The following is a 15,175-nucleotide window of genomic DNA, read 5'->3' on the forward strand; positions in this document are numbered from 1 at the left end:
GTAGCAAGCCATGTGCCTAAAACTGCTCAAGTTTGGTCAATTGCCATAGCTGGAATTACAACCTAGTCTTCCAGCACCAACATCTGTATGTGAGCCGTTAGACCAGAATAGTTTTACAGTCATTGAATCCGTCGTTTTCCCAAACAAACATAATATGCTTGACCTCGCTTAGGTTTATGAAAATTGAAAGTTCAGTCTCTGATTTGTATCAATCAGTGGCCTGTGGTATATACTTACTTGTTAAGGATGATACTGTAAAGCGTATTCTCAAAGTGGTATGATCCTCTCCACTTATCTTCACAGATATTCACTTCAGGGTAGTGGTTTATGTTTTTTTTTATCTTAAAGAGAGGTTTCCCACATGGAGTGGCAACACTAGATATGAATTATTTGACACAACTGTAGACCTACACTATCCATTCAAAGGTAACATAACACCTAAAGGAGAATTTAGAATTGCAAAAATAAGAATATTGCAAATATGCATGTCTAGTCTAGTGGTCAACAATATATCAGAAACTTGCTCGACAAGTGTCTTCTACCTCACTGTCGGGACTATTTCTAGAGCTCAAAACAGACCCTCGCTTAGAAGATTATTGGGACACAGTTACCAGGTCTAGCGACAGAAAACTCTATCACCAGCTAAGGGTTGGCTCCCTGCCAACAGGAGTGTTTGCAAAAAAGTGGAAAGGCCAGGAGTCTGACTCCTGTCGTTGGTGTCCAGACCGCAAAGAGTCCATTGCCCATTTTTTTTTGAGTGCTCGGCTTATGCAGCCCCACGGGCCAAACGGCTAAAACCAATCTGTCGTAATATGTCCACAAGGGTAGGGTGTGAGGCTTTAAGGATTCTCAGGTCAGACACGAGTGAACCAATAGTTATAGCTGTAGCCAAATTTCTGGGATGGGTGTGGATTTTGAGGGCTAAATAGGACATAGTTGAGTGACCCTACAGAGATTTGTCTTGGTTGCACTACAACGTTTTTTTAATACCATTTTAGATTGTTTGCATGTTCTAAACTGTATATAAAATGTTTGTAAATGCCATTTTGATCACTTGTAAGTTTTATCAATGTTTTTTAGCATGGCATTATCTTTTATGATGAAACAATCGAAATAAAGATATTTTGACTCTGACATGTCTAGTGTAACTCTTGATTTTTAACTATTCTATGAAATGCTTACACTCCTGTCTTATTATCAGCATTTCCCAGTTTACACTGGGTCAATGACTCAGTTATTCAATTATTTTTTCTCCCTAATGTATCCTACTGTGATATTACACCACCTCTTAGTCACTGTAATCGAAGACTAAGACTTTGCTGATTGGTTAAATAGCCTGGTGTAGTAAACGGTGCAATTAATGTAATTACGTGTAACTAGTAATGTAATGTAAATGTAAATTGATACTTGTATAGTGCACTACTCACCCGCAAGGGTCTCAAGGCGCTTGTACGAATACCACTGTGGAACCCATCCTGGCTTTCCCTGTGAGGTGTCCACTCCTGGGCACCCCCAAGGTGGAGGCCAGGCATCCTTAGCGTTGTGGGGGCCGTTGTGGAGATTAAGCAAGCTATTGCCCAGAGTTGCAGAGTGGGACTGCATGATTGGAATAGGCACCGAGGCGAGAATGATCAGGTCCGTGGAATTTTGAGCCCAAGACCCACCGAGGCGGGGAATTGAACCCTGGTCCCGGGCTAGACCTCTGCATCAGGGTCTGCCGCTCTAACCATTGAGCCACACTTCTCCATATGAGCTCCAACTAGTGAGATCATATGGATCGTGGGACACAGCTTTGTAATTTTAGTGGTGAAAGAATAGCATGAGCAAGAAATTGAGCCCAAGACCCGCCGAGGCGGGGAATTGAACCCTGGTCCTGGGCTAGACCTCTGCATCAGGGTCTGCCGCTCTAACCATTGAGCCACACTTCTCCATATGAGCTCCAACTAGTGAGCTCATATGGATCGTGGGACACAGCTTTGTCATTTTAGTGGTGAAAGAATAGCACGAGCAAGAAATTGTTTCCAGCTATTGAGCATGAACCTTTAGTAGACTTTGAGATAATATCAAACACTAGAGTTACAAATATGTAACTGTTGGATATAAAAAATGATTCATTTGCACACTCCACTGATGCTCTATGTCTGCTGCATAAGGGTCGTAGCTAAAAAAGCCTTCGACTCGGTGTCTTTAGTAGGTTTTATGAGACATCAAAAGAGTTTAGAAACATCCAATCTGTACAACAGAGTACAGCCTAATATTGAGGGACTGCCAATGATGCTCCTCGTAAACTTGGAAGACCACCATGAAGTAGCTGTTCTTTCCCATGGCTCTCAATTCTATTTATACTTGGCCTTTAGGATCTTAGAACTCCAGCATGTTGTTTTCCATTTTAAATGCTGCCTTTCTTCTTTCTGCCAGTTTCTTGGGTGCATGGAGCAAGTGAGTCATTTGGGGTAATAACAATCTGGGAAATTGATGGGTAAAATGATTTGCCTGGCACATGTTAAAATGCGATATAAGAGACAAAAAGAGAGGTAGCACTGAACACTGGTACTAGCAAATGCCGCTACCATTCCTCCAGCTTTCAGTCCTGTTAAAGGAGAGAAGGCATTGAACGAGGGTAAGAGACAGTTAAAGCGGTTGCATGACTAGCACATATGGGCAAATTCACAACTTAAAATCCAACAAGTGCATTAACGTCAAGGCGCGTGCTACCTGTCCCGCAGGAATGTTTTGGTACACATTAGTTCCTTGAGATAATGATTGAAATGCTGTGCCACCCTTACCTCGGCATCCCTGCTCACAATTGTTGGTGCCTTAAGGCTGCCCTTTAAGAGAGATGCATGTGATTAAATGGTAAAAATCGATAGAGAAGACAGAAAACAAATGTGACTACGTTTTTTCCTCTCTGGAACAACATACTCTATTTTCCACTTTGGCTAGTAGATTCAGTGACATTTGTGTTGTCTGTGCAGTCAGCAGGATCCTATCTCAGTGAAAGTATCTTTCAACAACCCTTTTCTCTTATTTGTGATGCATTGAAGGGCCAAATGAGCAACTTAAAGTGTGTGTGGCCTATTGGTGCTCAAAATATACAGTTTCTTAAATTGGGTTGATTTCCGGCATTTGCACTTATGTTTCATGTTCTGTTTAATGCAAAACAACAGGTGATGGACAGAATGCAGAACAATGTCATACATTCACCCCAGTACAGAGATCTGGGCCTAAATCCATCGTTTGTTTGCTGACCATGCCTTTCCAGTTTGAACCCAGCCATATGCAAATCAGTCTTGACCCTGTGCCCCATGGGAACAGTCCAGCCCGAACTGCTAAGTCAGGTCGTCCCTGGACTGGAAACAAGCATCCAAGGACCGGTTTCGGGCTTTCAGCCCTCTTCAGCCTGGATAGCTTGATTCCAGTGGCATGGAGAGCACGGGTCTCACGTCTGAGCATACCCGTCCCACTCGGGGTGACAAATGCAAAACAACAGGTGATGGACAGAATGCAGAACAATGTCATACATTCACCCCAGTACAGAGATCTGGGACTAAATCCATAGTTTTTTTGCTGACCATGCCTTTGTGGAGTGCAAAAAAACGATGGATTTAGGCCCAGATCTCTGTACTGGGGTGAATGTATGACAATGTTCTGCATTCTGTCCATCACCTGTTGTTTTTGCCTCATGTTCTGTTTAAGCTCAATATGTTATTACTCTTTATATTAATAACTGTTAAACAGTTAATCATTTTAAATAGTATAATATTTTTTCGGAGTCAGCATGTTTTAATTCTTGTTCCTGACCATAATCTACTCAACCTTAAGCAAATTACCTTATAAAATGTTAACATAAAGGTTGCACATACTTAAAAAACATGATTTATCTCATCTTTCGTTAAACATTACTTTGCACATACAGCATAACACATTGCATGTCCCAAACAAAGTAACACATACACACACACACACAACACACTAGTGTACCTGATGTATAGCACCCAGACTGTCTGATGGAACAACGTCAAGAGGGCAGATCCTAGGGTGCATTTACGTGCTGCCACTTGTGATGTTTTCTTTTGTAATGCTAAATAGCATAGGTGGAGGCCTTCACCCAGATTTTGGGGCATATTCACACGGAGCTATCGCGGAATTAACTGCACTTTATCGCAGCCAAAGTCGTGATAAATTTACCCCACCATTTACAAGCAGGTGCTAAAAGCCCAGAGCACCACTTTTCCCGCAATAGCAGCCGCAAAAAACATCGCCACAGAGGACCCCCGCAACTGTCGCTAATGAGATGCAGAGTAGGCGTTCCTGTGACAAAAGCTGAGACAACACCACAGCTCAACATTTACAACGACCAGACAGATGGGCGATAAGAACACGAAACACGTGATAAGGCGCTTTAGCAGCAGGTATTTAACACCTGCCTCAAGCAGGTGTAATGGCGGACGACTACTTGAAGTAGGCAATGGAGCCCCGCACACAGCCACACCCGAAGAATGAACGACACCATGGAGCTACTCATCATGCAGCTTGGAGCCCCAACAGGGCCACAATACCCACTGCCACCATGCCCTGGACCCAGATCCGCCCCCTCCGACCACCACAGAGGCAGCGCAGAGTAAGACTACAGAAAACGCACGACTCTCACAGACCTAACGCCCAAGGAAGTCATTGTCCACTACAGGCTCAAAAGAACAACCATTCACCGCATCCTGACCCACATCGCCCACAGGCTGACGGTCCCAACACAGCAGAGAACCAACATCGCTCCGCAGACAAAGCTGCTGGCTGTGCTGCACCTGTTGGGCTCTGGTACCTTCCAGCCAACAACTGCTAGAGTCAGAGTGGTCTTACAGCTAGCTCTATCAAAGTTCATCACACCTGTTCTGGATGCCATCCTAAGCTTAATACCCCAGTACCTTCACTTCCCCAACACTGCGCAGGAACAGCTGGAGACCAAGCAAGGCTTCTACGCCATAGCCGGATTTCTGGCCGTGTTGGGGGCAAATGACTGCACACATGTCCCACTTGTGCCCCCTGTGGATAATGCACACCACTACCGCAACAGAAAGTACACGCATTCTATCAATGTGCAGCCAATAGTGGACCACCGGGGACTCTTCACCAAGTTCGTCGCCAACTACCCAGACAGTGTGCATGATTCCTTCATCTTCCATCAACAACCTGCGCTTCCAGGATTGCACATATGGAAAAGGACTGCTTGTTGGTAAGTACCAAGTCAACACACCACACATCCCAATGCCTTAACAGCACAATACACAACTGTGGGGATGCACACATGACCAAACCATATTCAACATGTCAAACTACATGACCACAACACTCCATGGTCATTCTGGCCTACCCCTGCACCCTATACAGACTGGTGGTGTAGTTGCCAGCATCAGCTCATCCCTGCGGGCTGGCAAACCCTCACCCCACACACAGCTACCAAAGGCGTCACTGGTCGATTGGTGGACCTGCCAGTACATTCTGCTGAACCAAGTATTGACTCTTTTCTCCCTGCACTGTCACAGTTGATCAAGGATATGCACTCTGCCCTTGGATGATGACACCCCTCTGAGATCTGAACACTCCCGCCCAGAGGCAGAACAATGCTGCCCACATACGTACCAGGGGCATCGTTGAACGCAGATTTGGCGTGTTGAAGTCATGTTTCAGGTGCCTGGATGGCACAGGTGGGAAGCTCCTGTACAGCCCGGACCTCGTTTGCAAGCTTATCGTTGCATGTTGTGTGTTGCACAACATCTGTGTTCGCACCAGGGCCCCATGGATCCCAGTTTCAGAGGTACCGGCCGATGATGGTGGTGATGGGGCAGGTGGCCCACATCCTACTGCAGCAGCGGCAGGAATGGCAAGTAGGAATACCATCATTGACACTTACTTCTCATGAGCACGTCACATGGTGACCGTCTATGGCAATCAAGCGACAGTAGAAAATGTCCAAATGCACTGAATGTGTGAATAAAACATTTTTGCAGGTCTCAGCTTGTACTTGTACATTTTGATGTTATGTTTCCCTGTGTTCCAGATGTGATTTGGCAGGTTGTGCACATTTGCAGAACCAGTTGTGTCCTAGGTTCAAATGTGGTGGGGGTGTTGTTTGACCCAGAATGTTGTCACTGCCAGGGTACACTACTGATTGTGTGTGTATGCTGCATGGTGGGTGTGTTGCTCCTATGGCTCTACTCTGTCTGCCACTGGTCTCTTTCTTGCGGTGTGCCTGTAGGTTCTGTTCTTCCACGGTGCTTGGATGTTGTGGTGTACATGTTGTCCTCTGCAGTTGGCCAGGGTGTATTCGTCGTACTCCGTTGTTGATGATTTTTGTTCAGTGGCATTTTCTGCGTGCTGGTCATGTACTATTTTCCCACATTGGGCGTGAGTATTGCTGCCCTCGTGCCGGTTGTCACTGTTTTCTTATTGCGCTTGTGACCATTGCAGGTTTTGTCTAGTTGGGGGAATGTGTCTTTATCTCCGTCGCTGTGGTTGTTTCGCGGACATTGTCCATGGTGTCGACAAACTATTGCATGCTATCGCCATGTTGTGAATTCCAAGTTGTCACAGGATTATTTTCCCATGATGGACTGCGATGCTGAAAGTTGCGTTACTCTACTTTTGCGGTAGTTGTCACACTTTCTTGTGAATATAGCCCTATGTTGCTTAAACATGCATGCAAAGTTACTACATGTCCCACCCATTTCAAATATGGGAACGGTGACATATACAATTATTAAAATGTGTAACTCTATGCCCTTGTTCCTGAATTGCATTAGAAAGAGACTTAAGTATTACTCTACGTGTAGTAATTAACTTAAAACTTCATATGATTGCATTTGCTATTTTCACAAGAAAAGAACGTGTCCTCTAATCCTGCAGCGGGCTATCCTAGCCGTTAGAGGCCAAATGCAGCATCAAGCTTAAGACAAGGGAGAGGAGTTGGCCTAACAGCTAGGACGGTCTGCCTCGGAGCTGGGAACCAGTTTCGAGTCTCGGCAGGGACGCACAATATCCTGTGATTCTGGGCAAATCACTTAATCTCCACGTGCCTACCAACAATGTATGTGTCTTCTTGTGACGCAACTGGTGCTCGTGTAAAGCGCTCGCCCCCGATACCTTTGGGTCAATTTTGCGCTATATAAAACTCTGTAAAAACAAACCTTTGTCAATCAGGTACTTTCCAATCCTTTCTCCCGTCGCTGTTGTTCATGATTTTAAGTTACTGCACTCTGCATTTGTGAAGTTAACGATTCCAATTTACACCGACTAGAGGGGCATATTATCAAGGGGGTTTATCTCCGCTTTTTTGGCTTTAAAAGCCAAGAAAGCGGAGATAAAATTATCTCCCTTTTACCTAGCTCTCGCTAACACCAGTTAGCGACAGCTAGTAGGAGATAGCGACCATCTTGGGCCCCGCTTTGCATGTCAGTGATATTTATCACTAATGACATGCAAAGTGGGCGTGCCAAGATGTTAGCGACTGGAAACAGTCGCTAACATCGCTATCTCCTATTACCAACTTTTGGAGATATTCGCGCTAAGCGCGAATATCTCCAAAATCTAACACCTACCCCTGAGCAGTTCTTAGCCATGTTATCCAATGGTAGGTGGATAACATGGCTATGAGCATTAGCTCGGTAATGCATGAATATCGCTGACTTTTCAGCAATATTCATGCATTTCGGACGATTTTTATTGCTTAGGAGATAAACCTTGATAATAGCAAAGTTCCTAAGCGATAAAAATCGCCGCAGCTCGGCGATAAAAATATCGCCGCTAAACCAACATAGCGATAATTATCGCTAGTTGTTGGTAATATGCCCCAGAGTCCTTAATTATTGGTTTCTTCACCTTATATAGTTGAGTGTTTGTGCTGCAGCGGTTTTAAGTGGGATCAGTTTGGACTATGGAATTCGTGTAATATATACTGAGGCGTTGTTTTAATGCCCCAGCAATTTCAATGTTTACCTATTATTCATTATATATAGCTTTTAATGTTTTGTAGCATTGTAAGCATTTGTATGGTGTGCTTTTATGTGATATAGTAAACACTTTGAGTATTTTAGACATTTATAAGGAGTAAATTAGGACGGTATGCAGTTGTGTAGAGTACTTTTTCATGTTATACATTTTATCGTATGGCATACTACTTATCTTTATAGATTTTATATTAGAAAATAAATTTGTCTTGCAGCTGCTATAAACAATTATCCTTGGTTAACAGAACAAAACTCGAAAAAACACATGTATGCCGATCTTCTTGCACTGACAGTCATTTAGTAGTACTTTGAAGTTTAGAAGAAAGAGACCCCGTTTCAATCTAAAAACCAATAATAAAAAGAAGAGTTACATATTTTCTGATATAGACTTTTTGATAATATTAAATTTACAAAAACATCTGCAATACATCTGGAACCCATATAATATCTGATTCAAATGATATCAGGCCCAGACAATGTTAGTAATAAACGTGGCATGCAAAGTATTCCATATGTTTTACATTCGTGACGACTAACCTCACATGAGCACTGCAATATAGCCATTTCTGGCTTGTTTCTGTTTGACCTATACACATTTATGCTGACCTCCTTAGTAAACGCAAAAACTTGATTTGCTTGCAAAACTATGTTTTGAGACTGTGTACTGAAACAACATCAGCTTTAATAAGAGATGTATTTTATTTATTGGATGTATTATAGCACCTTTATCCAAAAATAGCAGAAAAAGACAAATCACGAGCAAGCCAGTCAGGCTACATGCATTGTCTCGGAGTACAGGAGTTAGACAATAGATGATGTTTTAACAAATATTTGAACAAAAGTAGAAGCAGATCTAACAGACATTGAAGGCTAGTTCCACAACAGAAAGGCTAACAATGCAAATGATCGGAAACGTGAATGCGCACATGGAGGTGTGGGTGGGCTGTGGAAAGCAAAGAGGCAGACTGTGAGTAGGAGCCGAGGGATAGGTGAGGTACGCTAAATCAGAAGGGGACAGAAAGCGATTATATTTAAAAACAGCACTTCGAAAACACAAATTGCATTGTGAAGAAAAAGGTAGCCAATTTAATTGTTGTAGATAGTGTGAAGTAAAAGTGCAAGACAGGGTAGATGCGGGCAAGTCCTAAACAAGTGGATTAATTCCCGTACATAAAATAAAATAAATTGGAATAGCAATTCGGAAATGTTCACTACAGTTAGTAAATTGCCATGGCAGTTCTTTGGAGACAATGTAGATATGGTCTCAAAAGTCTCTGTTTATCTTGAGCAATGTGAAATTGGCAAAGAACTATGGAACCTCATAGTCTGTCACATTTAGTATACAAAACTTAAGTATATTTCAGCAACACTATGTGAAATCTGAGCAGTATATCTGGTAGGCTGACTTATTCAGCATCATATTAATAGCATCACCGGTGGAATATTTACGAAACGCTCTATTTGCAGTAATATAATCAGCACAGTTGCAACAGTTACATAGTCAAAGTAAACTGGCATATAGTGGTGGAATCCTCGCCTATCTGAGTTACTCTATTTTCCAAAACAAAATACTGGGCTGGCCCTCATTCATTGAGGGAACCTGGGTATAACATAATATCAGAACAGTGGTTCTCTCTGAACTCAGTCATATATTGCATTAAATATACCTGAGGTTGTCATATCCATTCATGCCAACACTGGGGCCATATTCATGTAAGGGTTACATCGCTTTTGCACCATGCAACGTGGTGCATGTGCAATGCAACTCTAAAATGCAATTTATCAAGACACGCATTGATACTTTGCGTAGCACTGAGTGGCTTGCTAAATCCAGAGTACTGCAGTGCAAATCGCTGTGTTGCGTCACTCTGCCCCAGGGATGCTTACCATGGGTGTTGCATGAGTGGTCCCATGCAACTAAAAATACCTATAGAGTATCCCTCCTAACCATGCAATACCCGTGGATTTTAACGTATTCCCAGATTTACCATTACTGGTAGACCTGGGAATGCACCAAAATGCTATGCCTTCCCAGGGGAGGCGTAACAGGAGAAATATCTTTATTTCTCCTCTTTACTTCCTCTTTCTATCTGTGCTGCATTCTGCAACACACATAGCTAGAGGACATGGCTTTAGGGGATTTGCTTTTGTGCAGGAGGGTGCCCCTTTCTGCACAAAAACAATCCTGCATGCAACACCGGCACCCATGCACCATGGTGAAATGGTGCCTGCGTTAGCCCTAGGCAGCCCATTGTGCACCAGCGCTGGGTATAAGGCTGGAATATACTGCATTGTGATAAGTACGGCACATTCTTGCCCTTTCCCTGTAATGCAGCGCAGTAAGATTACTTGGTTCTCTTCACCGCAATACTTTTTGATAACTATGCTTGATGCCAGTTAACAATACCAATCAAATATACATATATATTGTAATAGATTTTGCCATAAATATAATCCATGTTTAACAGGTTCAAATTATCCCAGGCATGGTGCAGATGACGTAGCCCCCATAAAGTGATTGATTGAACAGATACAGAAAGGTGAAGGTGACTGTCTAAGTTGAGTCTTTTAAGTATATAAGAAAATGCAGTTGTGTAATACTTGCTGTTTGTGGATGTGATTCCTAGAGTCCGTCCCGGGTTCTAAATGTTGATCTATTGTCCCTACGTGTGACTATGTTCAGTGGTTCATTGATCATCAGGTCAGCCTTACCACCAAAATCTGCATGAGTTTTATAGCTGGTGCTAAGTCTAGCATAGTAAATTGTATCTTCACTCACAGAAAATTCAAGGCTTCTGTGTGAAATACAATCTCCACCTAAGGCACTCCCTGTAATGTTTGGGTTGCTGTACACTGTACTTACCTCACTTATGCTGGAAGATCATCTCCTTCAAAGTTTGTTGTTTTCTTTTTTAGTAATAGAGCAGAATTTCCAGTTTCACAAAAATGTTAATGAAAAAACCTGTATTAAAAGAAAAAAATAAAGATATGATTTCTTTCAAACTAGTAAAGATAATTAATATTTCTGATAACAATGATACGTGACCACAAGCATTTGGAGTATAGTAAGTAGTGATGTAACCAAAATATAGTGGTTAACCCATACATTTGTAAACATTATCAGTTAATGCATGTATAATTCGACAAAGCACCATGTTGACAATTTTAAAGTAGGCTAAAGAAAGTTGTGAAAAATAAAGGAGATTTGCCTGCTTTTTTGGTCTATGAAATATTTGTAAATTGATTAAAGCAGCTTATTTTGAACATAACATGTCAACATATCTGCCCACCTCATGGCAAATAGACTAATGAGTGGCAAAAGTGTTTATTGTGTAGCCTAATAAATTGTTTTAGTTGAATGACACACAAAATATATCACACTTGTAGGTATTTGTATCATTTAAATACACATGTATAATTATGTTCCATATACAAAAAGTACAGATAAATCAATGCATTCAAATTACTCCAATGGGACGGGAGTAAGATGGCGGCTGCATAGTGGCCTGAGGCAGCACTGGTGGGTCGGTTTGGTTGAAAATTGAAAACCCCATCGATATTATGGTGTCTCTGATCTTGTCCGCATCAAATCCTGAGTTAAAAACCTATGTTGAAGCGTAGGGCTTACCACTTACTCTGGCGGAGCTCCGTGAGTCTTGCTAGGCTTGTATCGCTGTTGGTGCATTCGTGTGGGGAGCTCTTGGCTATCTGACGGCGACAGAGTGGACGGAGCAGAGGAGTCATGGCCCTGAAATCAGAAGCGGGAGCTGCAACGAAGGCAGCGGCGGGTAGCCCGCAAGCTGAGAGGAGAGGCGGCTGCGGAATCAGCCATCATGGAGCCTGGCGTGCCGGTGGAGGGCGATGGAAGCTGCAGACACCACCCCCAGATCCCTCGAGGAAAGGGAAAGGTGTGCTGGTGGAGGGCGATGGAGACATGCCGCGGAAGCTGCGGACACCAACCCGGATCCCTCGAGGAAAGGGAAAGGTGGTAATACGGCCAAGAATCGTCTAGCGGTCCCAACCATAGCGGAAATGCTCACACGAGGCAGCAAGGAGCAGCATACACGGTCAGCAGGAGAGGAGGAAGAAGCCGGGTTAGCACCGCGCCAGCAGAAAGATGCAGGAGGTTCGCTTCAACATGAGGTGAGCACAGAAGAGTCCCAGCCCCCCCCCCCAAAGAAGAGTGGATAAACAAATAGAACCAACCACCCCTGCAGCCATCATTCCACCTATAGCTCCTACGGATTGCTCTGTGGGGGGGTGGGGGGGTGATGATATGTATGACAATGCTCTGGACATGAATAAGTAGGGTGCCAGTGAGGTGGTCACTGATAAGGCTATAGAAGTAAACAAAGATATACTGGACTTACAGGAAAAAGCAGTAGTTGGGGGGCTGCGCATGAAGCAGATCAGCACCTGGGAGAGGAAAGCACTGGGGGGATATGCTCTTCTGATGTTCTACTAAGTGCAAAGGAAAAAGAAAAGGAAAGGCTGGAGTATGAAAAGTATACAGATCCCAGCGATTGCTTTTTTTCTGTATCAGAAGGAGCTGAGTGGTCTGATGAGGAATGGATTTCATCCTTGGGGGATAGTAACCTTGACTCGGATAGCAGTCCTGACCAGGACCCCCCTGTAACCGCTAAGAGACCTAATACTCAACCAGGAAATCACGATCAAGGCACAAAAGACTTAAGATGGGATTACTCGTCCACCACCCCACTTCTGGGGACTTCCAATGTTGAGAGTACCACAACCCATCCGCCCTTGCTAGAAGTGATTCATCAGGCTATTCTCTCACATAGAGAAGAAACACGTCAAGATAGCCACAAATCTCAGGCTGTTATGAGAAAGATGCAAGGGGTGGTAAGGAAATTATCTAAGGCCTGTGTGAATGTAGGAGATTGAGTATCAAATCTTGAGGAGAGGACAGTAGCAACTGAGCCTGAAGCTGCTGCAGCCACCACCCAAGCAGAGACTCAGAGTACCCAGGTCAAGGATATCCAGTGGAAGCTGGAGGACTTGGAAAACAGGCAGAGAAGAAATAACCTTAGGGCAGTGGTTCCCAAACTGTGCGCCGTGGCGGCGCCCTGGTGCGCCGTTATCAGTAGCCAGGGTCGCCACGCACGATGTGGGAAAGATAGCGTCTGGCAGTGTGTAGGCAGAAAATGTTATGCGTCTTTTTGAGGCCCTACCAGTGCCTGAATGCAGGAAGAACGTATTGCAACTTATTAAATTGAAATCAGCTTATTTTGGCCGGGCTGGTGGTGCTTATAATGCGCTTGTCGTTTTAGAATCTGGCAAGCTGGCCCTCACGCCAGGCACGGTCTTTAACTACCTTGGAGAGGTTAGTAGGCTAGACACTGCAAAGATTTATGACTTCAGAGTCTAACCGGGGAACATGTTTTTGCTAGCAGAGGGTGGCTAAAATATGTAAAATGATTATCAGGTCTTTATACATGGATATAGTTTAATGATCTGAAGAATAACAGGCATCAAGCAGAGCTATGCGAAAATAATCCGGATGGCAAATAACCTATAACGGTGAAATTAAAACCAAGAAATCATACCATCTGACTTGCAGAAATTTCAGGCGACTGTGCTACGAGGCGAAATATAAAATGCAGCCTCGGGAAACACTGAAAGGAATATGGCATTGTTATGAAACCGCTGTCACATCCCACGCTATTTAATTTTAGGCAACATTAAGCCGAGCTGCCTCACGAATGATTTAAAATGTTAGCATTATGTAGGTGCTGATTGACAGGCATTTTGTTATTGTAATACATTTTGGCAACAGCCAAGTCAGTTGTTTATAACTAGCTAGCACTTGCCACAAGTTCGACAATAATACAACGTTTAAAGAGGGCATGCCGAAACATATATTTGAGTTTAAAGATCTCATAATAAAAAAGTAGAGGTGTAGATTTTTGATCATGCCCTTGGCCCAGTAAGTGAAAAGTTACTAAACAGATGCATTGCTTCATTTCAATCTGTTTACAAACTAATATTGATATGGAATTGTCCTCCAAAGAAAAGCAAGGATATTTTTTTCCGTTTTTCTTTTTGTTTTGTTTTGCAGGACAACATTGAGTACATAGAGCAATTGTCTTATTGTTATTACTCTTGAATCAAACTTCGAATGGATAGCTTATATGTAAAAGATATGGCCTTGTAAGCATGTAATCACACATTAAACAGGGGACTGGTATTAGACTGCATGGCAGTCTGTATTTATGAGCAAGATTGTTGATATCCTACAAAGGGTCTGGTGTTTCTGTCTTCGGGCCTTGCTTAGAATTGGCTGGTAAAGGAATATCCTCCAGCATGTGAAGGTATTCCTAATTCAGTAGAACAATTCACAAGTGGAATTTCCTTCAGCAAAGGAAGAGTACATAGAAGGAAAATATACACATGGATTTTCATTCATTTTGTACTTCCATAAAAAAAACAGATGATAGTTATTGCTCAACCAATTCTGAATCAGGCTGTAAAGATTATGTTATAAGATAATTAGCATTGTGATATATGAATGGTGCAACAAACAAAATGGGTCCAAAAAGAATTATTACGGAAGGTGTGAAAGCATTTTATAAAGCAATAATGTGACTGGCTCAAGGATGCACCAATGTATTAGGTCAAAGTGCTGACTCAATCCCCTGCCACTTTTTAGGTCAATGAAGGTCAATGAGGGGGAAACGACGGAAAAAGTGCAAGAGAGAGTGGAGGAAAGACACAGAGGACACAGGAGAGTGAAAGGGGAGATTGAGATGAGGGTATAAAACGGAGGGAAGACAGAAGGAGAGTGAAGGTGGAGCTTGAAAAGAGGGGGAAACAACAAAAAAAGTGCAAGAAAGAGTGGAGGAAAGACACAGAGGACACAGGAGAGTGAAAGGGGGAACTTGAAATGAGGGGGAAATGACAGAAGTGGAGGAAAGACCCAGAAGGAGAGTGAAGGAGGGAGATAGAAGTGAGGAAAAAATGAGTGAAAAAGGAGAGAAAAGCGGAGCAAGAAAAGGGAGACAGAGGTCCACTGGACCACCAGGGATGAGGCGCAGGTGAAACCTGCAGGTGGAGCAGGGCCTCCAACACCAACACTCAAGAGTGCAGGGGCGTGGGTGGGGAAAGGCCTCACTTAATGGTGGAGCTGGGAGGGAGAGGAATTTCACTGACAATGA

The 15,175-nt window shown here is 43.3% G+C and overlaps 1 protein-coding gene and 1 long non-coding RNA gene across 3 annotated transcripts in view; one reads left to right on the top strand and one right to left on the bottom strand.

Annotated features, from left to right (window-relative positions):
• ADAMTS20 (ADAM metallopeptidase with thrombospondin type 1 motif 20) overlaps nucleotides 1–15,175 on the top strand; it is a 1,463,844-nt gene that overhangs the window by 1,171,902 nt on the left and 276,767 nt on the right. The gene's annotated exons all lie outside the window — the stretch shown is intronic.
• LOC144770742 (uncharacterized) overlaps nucleotides 8,079–15,175 on the bottom strand; it is a 62,955-nt gene continuing 55,858 nt past the window's right edge. For both annotated transcript variants that reach the window (XR_013598996.1, XR_013598998.1), the window contains exons 3-4: nucleotides 10,864–10,962; nucleotides 8,079–8,341 (exon numbers count right to left, since the gene is read on the bottom strand). This is a non-coding gene — a long non-coding RNA (uncharacterized LOC144770742). The remainder of the gene's footprint in view (nucleotides 8,342–10,863; nucleotides 10,963–15,175) is intronic.

This window comes from Lissotriton helveticus, chromosome 1_1 (assembly GCF_964261635.1).
Source record: "Lissotriton helveticus chromosome 1_1, aLisHel1.1, whole genome shotgun sequence".
NCBI classification, from domain to species: Eukaryota; Metazoa; Chordata; class Amphibia; order Caudata; family Salamandridae; genus Lissotriton; species Lissotriton helveticus.